The sequence below is a fragment of the Rousettus aegyptiacus genome, unplaced genomic scaffold (genome assembly GCF_014176215.1).
Source record: "Rousettus aegyptiacus isolate mRouAeg1 unplaced genomic scaffold, mRouAeg1.p scaffold_m13_p_12, whole genome shotgun sequence".
Taxonomy (NCBI): Eukaryota; Metazoa; Chordata; class Mammalia; order Chiroptera; family Pteropodidae; genus Rousettus; species Rousettus aegyptiacus.
Genome location: NW_023416287.1, coordinates 47634105 through 47646205, shown reverse-complemented (window position 1 = coordinate 47646205; position 12101 = coordinate 47634105). Strand labels below are relative to the sequence as shown.

General features: G+C 41.2%; 1 long non-coding RNA gene across 1 annotated transcript in view; it reads right to left on the bottom strand.

Moving 5' to 3' along the window:
• Positions 1 to 288: 288 nt before the first annotated feature.
• Positions 289 to 12101, bottom strand: part of LOC107497721 — a 72847-nt gene continuing 61034 nt past the window's right edge. Inside the window, exon 3 of the long non-coding RNA XR_001593877.2 lies at positions 289 to 944. This is a non-coding gene — a long non-coding RNA (uncharacterized LOC107497721). The remainder of the gene's footprint in view (positions 945 to 12101) is intronic.

Sequence of the window (12101 nt, the reverse complement as noted above, 5' to 3'; positions counted from 1 at the left end):
ACCAGGACATTAGGTCATTTAATCCAGCAGTGAGGAAACTATTGGATTGCTTGAGGGAATGGGCACTGGATCACACAGTTAAAGAGGAAATCAAGTTCACTGCTATTTTTCTGAATGAAAAATAAGAACTGACGTTAAGATTTCAATGGCATTAGCAGTCATTTAGAGCTGAATGTAATTCCTAGACATGATAAACCCTAGTTTCACATGTGTCATACCAATTTTAACCAACTTTCAATCTGGTAGAAAATAAAAAATAAATTAACTCTCACTAATTTTAAACTGTAATATAACTTGGCTAGAAAAGAAAGATGGTTATTTAGAATTTAAAAATATATATATTTTTATGAAGGAGGGATATATAGAACTCCAATTAAACTTCTTTCAAAGATAAGTTTTGTGAATTGGCCACTACCCATCACAGACTCATAGTATCTTCAAATGAGCAAGAATTTAGAGGCAAGTTATTCTCAAATGAAACTATTGTCACCAAGTTTTAGTTACCTTCTAGATGGCAAATTCCTACAGACAGTTTTTGGTCCTGACTTTTTAATGTCTTCTATAACATTTGACACTCCTGGACATACCTAAATTGAAATTCTGGCTTCTTTTGACACCTGTGGAACTGCTCTTGCCTGGAGTCCTGTTCTTCCTTGCTTACAGCTCCTAAGCCCACTTCATGGTCTTCCCTTCCTGTGTCCACATCACAGATGTTGGAATTCACTATGGCTTCCTCTACTTACTTATTTTCTCATGCTATCCAATCTTCATGGGTGATTTCATTCAATGCCATGGCTCTACTACACCCTGAAAGCTGGATCCTCTCTTCCGGCTTTGACATGTATTACCCGATGTTTGCTGGGCATCTTCTCAGATGTCTCCAAAGCATTTCAAACTGATGTAGGACAGGGCAAATTTCCTTGAGTTGGTGGGGAGACCAAGCCCTGCACCAAGAGAAGAAAAGGGTCCTTCAGCAGAGAGTGAAGAAAGAATTCAACATATGCCAAAGTTAGAGTAAAAAAAAAAGTTTATTAGAAAAGGGGTAATACTCCACAGAGTGTGATCTCTCAGAGGTAGAGAGTGAGAGGGAAAGTGAGAGAGCGAGACAGAGTAAAGGCACCGAGAGGGGCCCAGAGTGTTCAGAGAATTTAGTTTTTATGTCATTCTTTAGTCCTTTGATATGGACATACAGTGAGGAAGGGGAAGAGAATGGAATGTGAAAAGATAAGAATATTTAGAGTGAAAGGCATGCTAGCAATTCCTAGCCTTTAATCTATAGGTTTCTCATGGTGTTAGCCATAGGGAATGACTCTTGGTTCCTACTTTCCCTTCACAAGTGTGGAGAATGGGTTACTAGTAATCCAGCAGAAATCTTCCTTTGTCCTGCAGGTCCTCCTGGCCTGGCCACAGGATAAGAGATGTATGGAAGGATTGCATCTATCTACTCCTCAATCTCCTCTGGGAAGTGGATTACAAGGTTTCTAAAAAAAAAAAAAAAAAAAAAAAAAAAAAAAAAAAGGCTCAAATCTGCCAAGAAAGAGTCAAATACCTCAGCTTCCACCTGTCACAGGGACAACACCAGAAAGAAAAACAAATGATCTGCTCAATTCCCATCCCTACCACCCGGTGACAAGTCCGCAAATTCCTCGGAGGAGCTAGCTTCTGCAGAATCTGGAAACCCAATTTCTCCCTCCTAGCCAAACCCCTCTATGAAGCCACAAAGAGGGGAGAACGGGAATGCCTACTCTGGGAATCTACACAACAGAAGGCCTTTGAAGAAATCAAACGGGCACTCCGTAACGCCCGCAGACTAGGACTCCGAGACTTAATCAAATCTGCAGAGTGGGAGTGTGTTCCAGACTCCTCCCAGCCTCTCAAGGAAACACTGGCTGCACTGGCAGACCGAGGGTAAGACATCGGCCTCACTTTCATCACACCGGAAGCTGACCAATCTACATGCAGCAGAAGCCTGAGGATGACGACTCATCAAGATGGGACCCTAGTAATCTCTTTGGAGGCTGGTTCTCCACTTTCGGTGGCTTTAAGACCTTAGCCGGGGTAGTACTCCTCCTCCTCAGGACCTGCCTCCGCCTCCCGTGTCTGTCTACTGCCTCTTGTTATCCCGTCAACCACCTGCCTCATAGAGGCTCTAGTAGAAACACTGTAGCAAAAGGCCTCATACTGTGGAGGTACCAGCCTCTAAACCAAAAATTAGAAAAAGATGATGTTCTCTGACCCAGTCCTGGGTCCAACCATCAAAGGGAAGAGTGTGGCAGCCTGGCCCTGCCTGACCATTTCCTGCTCGAACAAGTTAGTTCCTGGCTGCACCGCGCCCCCCCCCACCCCCCCCCACCCCCCCCACCCCCCCCCCCCCACCCCCACCCAGGACCCTGCAGCTGACGCGGCAGTCTGAAAACCCACTTAAATGATTAAGCCAGTTTCCTTATAGTTTGGCAGCCAGTCAATGTTCTCCTTAGGTTCTCTTTCCTAATATAAAATATCTATAGCTCTGTAAGAATGCGCAAGTACAAGATTGTATAAAAGTATTCACCATGTTGTAATTAAGGCTTAGCCTTTGGATAAGAATCCGCTGAACCAGTGCCGGCATCAATAAATGCTGCTTCCTGCTTATAGCCTCGGTGTCCCATCTCTCTGTTTGAGAATCCTGCAACATTCCTGCAGTTTTGAAAAATTGCATGCATTGGCACTGAAAGCATTTGGAGAAGGCATGGGACGGAAGCAGTAGAGCGCCTGCAGCAATGGCGATGGGATACAGTAGCAGGGATGCTTCCGGGCTGGTGCACTGCAACACCCTGGATAGGAGGGCCGGCCCAGTGGGTTTCATGAGTTCACTCCAGTCACAGTCTGGTAATAGCCTCCCTGACTGGTAAGTACTGCTGCAATTTGAGCTATGGGCCCTTTGTGGGTTTGATATAATTTTTGCTTAACTACACATGGGCTTTTAGAGTTTTTAAAATGCTTTTATAAATATGATTACAACCACTTATTCTATGGGGAAGGAAACCAAGTCTTAGAAATTGATATATCTTATCCAGATTCACAAGGCTGACGACTGGATGCACAAGGAAATAGAAACTAGGGTTTTCAAATTCCACTTTATGACACATGCAGATGTCTAATTTAACTGCATCACACATGTGAGGAAGAAACCTAGAAAATGAACAATCAGATATGTGGTTTATGCTTTGTTAAGGGAGGGTAAAGGGCCAGGGGGAGGATCAGCACGCCCGAGTCTGTCAGTTCTGGCGCTGGCCAACAGGGGTGGGCAGGGTGGGGAAGGCTTGGAGGAGGAGACATGGACTTTCCCTACGTGAGGAAACTTTGGACTAGCTTTTGCTGAGAAGGCTGTGGACACGTCTTCCAGGGTCTGAAAGGGCACCTGGCTTGTCTTGTGAGTGAAATTCTTCTGTGGGGCATGACAGCATGTGGGTGGAACAATTACACTGGACCAGCTTCTCTCACACTAATCAAATTATCATGGAATGACATTAGACGCCACTAAGCTTCAGAACTTCATAAACACAGCACAAAGGCCTGCAAGGAAAACTGTCCTCTAATAGTTTGCTTTCCCCATGATTTTAAACAGTCTATGCTGGTCCCTTTTATCTTGTTATGACTATTTATTTTTCTGCTTTGTTCTGTTGGGAGAGCCTAAGGCAGAGTGTGGTGGCAGGCAAGGGCTTCCCGGGACAACCAAGGCCAGGGGGAACTGTCTTTTCCTGGGAGAGTGAAGAGCGCAGGTGGATGATTAGAGTGCTGTTTTTGGAGCCAGGCAAACCAATGTTTGAGTTGTGGCTCCCCTTACGGAGTAAATTTATACAAGCTGTTTATCCTCTCTAAACCTTAGTTTCCTTCTCAGCAGTGTTGAGATAATAATAGTACTGTGTACCTACCTACCTCAAATATATTGTCTTCCATGATGTGTCATTACTTCACTGAAGTCTGTCTTCAACACATTCACACACATGCACACTCACATGCACGTACAAATGCATAGCCCCACACAGATGCACGTACACTCTGAGTCAATCTAGTTGATTCCAAGAGAAATGCAAATAAAGTGTCAGTAGTTTCACCTGCTGTGACTAATAGCATTCCAAGAGTGAGTTGGGTATTTTCCTGTTGTTTATCTGTTTTTATATAAGGGAGTATTAAGTGGCAGTAATGAAGATAACGGGACCAAAGAAACATTCAAACTCTACAAAGATTTTTTCGCCTCCTAGGCAGTTGCACAATTTTTATAAGTTTGAGTGTAAGCACTGTCATTGACATCAGGGGTTGGCAAACTCTGGTCTGCTGCCTCATTTGGTACAGCTTATGAGGTAAGTGATTTTTACCTTTTTAAATGGTTGTGAAACAATCGAAAGAATATTATTTTGTGACATGTGAAAAATATATAAAATTCCATTTTATGTTTATAAATAAATGTTTTCCGGTGCACTCATTTATTTAAATATTATCTACAGCTACTTCCATCATATAGCAGCACAGCTGAGTTGTGACAGAGACTGCCATAGGTCTGCAAAGCCTAATATATATTTACTATCAGCTCCTTAACTGAAGAAGTTTGCCGGCCCTAGATGTGCATGGTTTAGTCAGTTAATCTCTCTAGGTCTTCGTTTTCGGATCTGTAGAATGGAGAAAATGATTCGCAACTCACAGGACCATAGCGAGGGCTGGATGATATCATATGTAACCTATAACACAGTCACTGGTGCACAACGGCCATGAAATGAATCTTGGTTCCTCCCTCCTTGTTCTCTCCTATCCCCTTCAACCAAGACACAGATGCCATATAGCTATATTTATGGAAGGATATGCCAGTCTCCCATGGCTGCTAAGAGCAGTCTGATGGTGCCATTACAATCATGTTTGTATGTTCTGCTGTCTTCTGGAAGTCTAAAGGTGGTGGCAGCCCTGTGCATTCATAATTGTGAGGGAGGCTGACTAAGTCTTGATAGTTCTCTTTTTCTGTAATGTATCAGTTATCTATCAGCACAATAACCCCACACAACAAACAATCCCAAAACATGAGTGGCATATAAAAATATACATTTACTAAGCTCCTGAGTCCAAGTTATTCCACTGATCTGGGTGGTTCCCTCACATTTCTGGGATTTGGTCGGCTTTTGGCTGCCCTAGGGTGGCCTCAGCTGGACTAGACACAGGGGAAAGACACAGGTTCCCCTGTGTCTTTCAGCCTTTAGCAGGCTAGTGAGGACTTGTTCAACTGACAATTGCAAAGGTGCAAGAGCAATCAAGCCCAATTACCCAAGTGCCTTTTAAGCATTTCATCTGTCCCACCGGCCAAGATAAATCGCAAGGCCTAGCTCAGAATCCGGATGCTGGCAAATAGACTCCACCTCTTGATGGGAGAAACTTCAAAGTCTGTTGAAAAAGGGTGTGAACAGAGGGAGGGCTGAGGAACACTAATACTATGGGGCTCCTTGACTAGAGCTTTTCTGCTGTCTTCCCATCCTCCCAATCAATACCTATTTTCAAAGCAAGTTCTAGAGTGCATTCATAAGCAAAATAGCTTTCAAAGGAGTAACAAAAGTTTAAAATAGTATCCTAATTAGTAGTATTCAAATTTTAACTGGGAATAAATTTTGAATTAAAAGCATAGCCCTCTAATGGTGGAATTTCAGGCAGCGAGAGGCAGTAGTAGTTCAGAGAATTGTGGGAGAGGAGAACCTGCCTTCTCATTTCCTTTGGGGGCACACAACTTAGGTGGTCTCCCACTTGGCCAGCTGGCAGCAGGAGTGGAAATGGAAGCTATTTACTCAGGGAACTCTGACCGCATGACTATTAAAGTCTCTTGGAAACCCTGACAGCTCTCCACTCACTACCATTAAAATGGCTTGAGCTCCCTTGCCAGCTGGTGGGCCTGGGAGTGACCCTCTTTCCCCACCTATTCCCACATTAGCATTCTGCCAAAAAATACATTTGTCTTCCAATTGTCGTAGAATTCATAGAAAACTCTCCAGACATTCAAGTCACTCATTCTTTTTAAAACGATCTCTTCGTGTGGCTGTATTCTGATTTGGTAACCAGTGTTTAAGCTAAGATTTATTTGTTTATCTGTAATGTCTCATTTTCTGTATATGTTCTGCTCTCTTTGGCTAATATTGACACTTTTTGCATATTCATGTCCAGTCGTGGAAACAGAAATCATTGGTTCTAGGAATTCTTGCATAAGACTGGGAAATTATGTGTATATTCTTAAATATTTTTTTTACTCGTGTGTCAGAGAGGTCCCCTGGAACTATTGTGTGTCTTCTCTCTCACCCTAAGCAGTTAGTCTCATTTTTTTTGTTCATTAACATTCAATGCACTTTTATTAGGCAACTAGCATGTTTGGCATGGTCTGTCCTATTGATCCAGAAATAAGTAAAATATGGATTTGATCCCTAAAAACACGGTCCACTGAGCACTGCCAACAAAAGAGACTTTTTAGATAATTCTTTCCAATGTGGCCAACAGTTATCCACTTTTCTAGTATTCAGAGACATTTATCCAAATGAAACTGTAGCCATGCCTCTATCGGGACTGTAAGGAAATTGAAGAATTGATCCATTCCTTTTCCTTACTTCCTAAGGGAGATGGAGGCTTTTGATCATCACAGGTTGTGATAGCAGAGGCAGAGCTAAACTTTTCCTATAATGGTTGAAGGTTGTTCACTTCCCTTCCCATAATAGGTAAGAGACTTTGCAGTTTCACAGCTGACATGGCACAGACCTCAGGCCCTGGTGGGTCACTTTAAGGCCCGCCAACGAATCAAAATACACTTTCCTTATATAGAAAGAAAGTGAGGAAGTGTAAGATGCATATAAAAGGGAAAGCTCCCCTGCAAGAGAGGGGTGGGGTGGGGGGGATGGGGGCAGGAAGGGAAGGTTTAGCCTTTGAGTGAATCCTCTGAGCTGGTTCCAGAACCAATAAATGTTATTCCTGCGTATTGCCTCGGTGTCCCACCTCGCTGTCCTAGTATCCTGCAACAAGGTCACATCGTAAAGATCTCTCTCTCTCTCTCTCTCTCTCTCTGGTTATCTATCTAGTTCCCTTCACTGCTTCTTCAGAGAGGATGAAAATTCACCCATATGTCCAAACTCAGCCAGAGTTCAGCCTCAGTCCAGAGAGCAGACATTCACTGAGCCAGGTGATAGATCCAGATGCCTAAGATTTGGTCTTTTTCACAAAGACCAGAGTCAATAAGGAAGACTCAGTCAGTGTCCATAAATAAATTCCAGTGCTGTGCATATACTTAAAGTCCTGTAAGGACATAGATGAGGGAGGAATTGATGCTGGAGAATTAAGGACTTAGCAAGGTTCCACAAAGCCTTTGGAACGAGCTCTGATTGTTTCCTTTTCTTAAATTCACTCAAACATGCAACCATTTATATAAACATCAGTGTTTCAGTGATTCTGTGGGAATTCTAAAATGTGCATCTATTTAGTCTAAGATGAAATACTGGTTATAAGATGAAAAAAATTAAACATGCATTCTTCAGTGCTAGGACCTCAACCATAAACTGAACTCACAAAGAGTCATTAAATCACAATGTGTGCTTAAAATAACAAATTTGAAAGAAAAACGTTCCAAGACATTAAACTTCGAAATGATCTCCAACTGTGATACTACCTCTTGCTCTTGGGTCTGGACATCATTTGGGCTCCCCCTAAAACATCCAGGGAGAGACTGGCAGGGGGACCTGGCAGGGGACACACATGGGTCATGCTGAGGGGGAATATAAGTAGTCGGGGGCTTGGAGTCCCCAGAGGATGCAGCATTCGTAACAAGTAGTTTATGTGTGAACATCAGAGTCTAGATTCAGCTTTAAAACCCACAGACAACTTTTCTTCCCCTTGAAGATTCTGAGAGAGGAGAGAAGCAGCTATAAATGGGCTCACTTGGGCCAGTGAGTAGAAATTTCTCTGTGGAATGCAGGAGGGACAAATCAGGTGTCTTTCCTCAAAGGGTGAAACATTCTTGGGGCAGGGGTCCTCACTTCTAGTAAGGGGCATGTGAGTATCAAAGTCACCTGGAAGCCTTTTGTGAACTTCTCTGTCTTCCACTGCTCTGGCCTGCTTCCTCCCCTTGCAGAGAACCTCTGCCCAGGGAAAGACCAGCCAGGGCCATCTATACTACTTGTGCAGGAGAAGAAGAAATAGTGACTAAATTGTATAAAATTTTAGATACACATCTTTACTCCAACTACTGATTGATTACAACCAGAAAATCAGATATATATTTATAACCTTATAATAATAATACTATGTTCAAAAACAATTACTTTCTGACTTTAATTGATGGCTGGGTACTTACAGTCTATCAGAGGGTGGGAGGATGAACAAGATTGCAAGGTGAAGGGGTGAGGGGGTGTCTTTGGCTCTAGACCAGCCCAAACAACACGAGGGTAGGGCTGGCATCTGGGATGGTGAAAGAACTAGAAACCAAGTCTTAAAAGGGATGCTTAAAAAACTACATGTTTACTGGAGGCAAAAAAGACAAAGGGTAGATGACAGTATTTCCTTCAAATGTTTGAAGTGCTAATGTTTAGAGGAGAAAAAGCTTTATTTTGTTTGGCTCCAGAAGATAGAATTAGAGCAGATAGGAAGAGGTTACAAGGATCCAGGCTTCGCATCAATATAAAAAGCATTTCTAACAGAGTTGTTTAGAAAAACAATAATCATTCCCTAAAGAGAAAGAAATTCATCTTTGAAGTCATTTAGGAAGAGCTGGAGAAGCACCTGTCAGGGATGCTGGAGAAGATGCCCCTAACCCCTGATTTGAGACAGACGGGTGAACCAGATGACCTCCAGGTTTCCTACTAAGAATCAAATTCATTGTTTAGAAGTTAGCCATGAAGAGCTGAGGCTGCTTTCCTTGCTGATCTCTGGGGGAGGGGAGAAAAGGTTGATTCATCCGTTTGTCAGCAGAGTGAGCCCTTTCTGAGCTGGCAAATGTGGATGCTGTAAACATTTTCCTACTCTGTTCCATATTTGTACAAACAAATGTGTTTTTCCTGAAACTAATGTAAATGTGTGCTTACTAATGAATGCATTCGCCCCAAGCACTGAATAACCAAACAGACCTCTTTCTTCAACTCAAATATCTAAGCCCAGTTGTTCTAAACATTAACTAATTTAAAAAAAAAAAAGGGTCCATATTTGTCTTAATTCTTAACTGTAGAAATGACTGATAACAAATCTGAAGCCATAGCACCTTCCTGATAAGCAGGGAGATAGATGCAGTCAGAGTGTAATGGTGTTTCATGAGCACACAGTATAGACGGAGTCCAGGATTGAACAAAAAACTCCCATGTGGCACAATCCCACAGCAACTGTGTAGAGGGCTCACTACTTGTCCCTCTAAGAAAGAAGCACAAGAATGCTTAGAGGTCTGGGTTGTTGTAAATTCAACAGGCATGTCAATCACCAGGGATCAAAGGGTAGTTATGAGGGTCATTTTTGTCAAATGATCCCTCCCAGTCTCCAAAAGAAAATAGAGTAAAAGACTATTTGCCCAATAGTCCAAATAGCATCCACATACTAGGACCATTCTATGAGGATTTAACAATGAGTAATAATGTTAAGATTTATACCACCATAATAATGGAAGACTAATGTGCTATGGCTCGTAGCCCGTGATAATGGCATAATTCACAAATTGTAAATGACTGGTTGTGACACCTGATATAACCTGATGAGAAGCATCATAACTAACCAGGTAACTCCATCAAAGATTGTTCCGTGTAGTGAGAATCTTATGCATTTCATCCCCAAATAATCATTTCCTACTGAGCTGATCAGACTCCAGATTCACATAGAAAAATAAAAAATTCGAATTGGGAAGTTGTGGCAAGAGCAGACGATACTGGCAAATTTTTTCTAAAGAGATGTTCAATCATTTTCCACAGACGTTTATAACAGATTCTGATGATAAGTAATCTGGCCAAATCCTCCCCTGCCCATCGCAAAGATTTCCCAGGAAATAATATTCTCCTGTATCTTCTTATTATTGTATGATGTTTTGGGGCCACATTTTAGGAAATAAGTGAGGAATGCATATTACGATTTTTCAGAGTGGAAATCTACAAATTAACTGTGTTTGTTGACTTGGTGTTAGAGAGAGTGTGTACACAGTTTAGAAAGAACTCTTGACTGGAAGGCAGTAAATGTGGGTTTAAGTTTAGGTTCTCCATTTAGGTTCTCCAACTTCCTCATCTGCTGAGTGAGAGAGCAACAGCTAGCCTACCCACACCTGCAGAGTTGCCTGAATCAATATAGTGTGTAAGTTGAAAGCACACAGGAGACTTTGTGGCAATTTGAAAAAGTGCGGACATGGAACCACAATAACCCAGGTTGGAATCCTGCCTCTCACCGCTTACTCACTCCTGATACTTTTTAATGAGACTTGGGTTTCTCAATTTGAAAAATGAAGATTACAGTCCCTAACTTTTATAATTAAGTATGATAATTTTTAGATACTCCTAGCAGAGTGACTTGAAAATGTAAAGTGCTGAACACCAACAACATATTAGCTAACATTTATTAAGCACTTACTATATTCCTGGCACCCTACTAAGTGTTTTACAAACACTTTGCCATTTAATCTTCATGACAACCTTGTAAGTATGTAGCATCATTAACCCCACAGAATATATAAGGCTATCAAGTATTAGAATAGCTTTGTGACTCATTAAATGTCATATGGTTTTTTTTCACTTTTTAAAGAAATACACCAGAAATTCATCATTCAATTGAGGATAGCTACTTGAGGAGCTAGTGGATGTATTCTAACAGTTTACTTCTGTTTCTTTTGGGGAAATATCATTAGTGCTAGGATATTAAGCACACACAAGAAATCGGTCTTATTACGTGATACTCATTTCTTGTATTTTTCCCCCAAAATGTTATTACCTAGATTGGTCACCCACCTTGATCACTAGACTCAACTCAGAGTGATTTTCTTTTATGCCGCAAATCTAGACACCTTTATAAAAGATTTGCCATCACTTTAGGCCTTCAACAGAACCATTTTAGGGTCTAAAGATTTCTTTTTCCTTTTTTTTTTAAATAGAAATTAATTTTTATTTATTTCTTTTTTTAAAAATTAAGTTTATTGGGATAACATTGGTTAATAAAAGTATATAATTTTCAGGTGTACATTATAATTTGACATCTATATATCCTATTATGTGATTACCACCCAAAGTCCAGTTTCCTTCAGCTACCTATATTTGACCCCCTTTACCCCATCTACCTCTCCCCTCATCCCCCACCCCCTACCCTCTGGTAACCACTAGTCCATTGTCCATGTCCTTGAGTCACTGTTTGTTCTGTTCATTTGTTGCTTTTAGGTTTATATCCCATATATAAGTGATATCATGTGATTTTTTAATTTTCAGTCTGGCTTATTTCTCTTAGCATGATTATATCGAGATCCATCCATGTTGTTGCAAATGGCAGTATTTCATCTCTTCTAATGGCTGAGTAATATTCCATTGTATATATGTGCCACAGCTTCTTTAGCTAATCATCTATTGTAATATACTTGGGTTGCTTCCATGTCCTGGCCACTGTGAATAATGCTGCTATGAACATCTGTATGCAAATATCTTTTTGGTTATGGATTTTCAAGTCTTTGGGGTAAATACCCAGTAGTGGGATTGCTGGATCATATGGTAGATCAATTCTTAGTTTTCTGAGAAACCTCCACACTGTTTTCCACAGTGGCTGTACCAATTTGCAGTCCTACCAGTAGTGCATGAGGGTTCCTTTTTCTCTACATCCTCTCCAACATTTGTTATTATTTGTCCTTTGATTATAGCTACTCTAACAGGTGTGAGATGGTATCTCATTGTGGTTTTCATTTGCATTTCCCTAATAGCTAGCGATGTTGAGCATCTTTTCATATGTTTGTTGGCTATTTGTATGTCCTCCAGGGAGAAGTGTCTGTTCAGGTCTTCTGCTTATTTTTAAATTGGATCATTTGTTTTTTTGTTGTTATTGAGTCATATGAGTTCTTTGTATATTTTGAATATCAGGCCCTTATCAGAGGCATTGTTTGCAAATATATT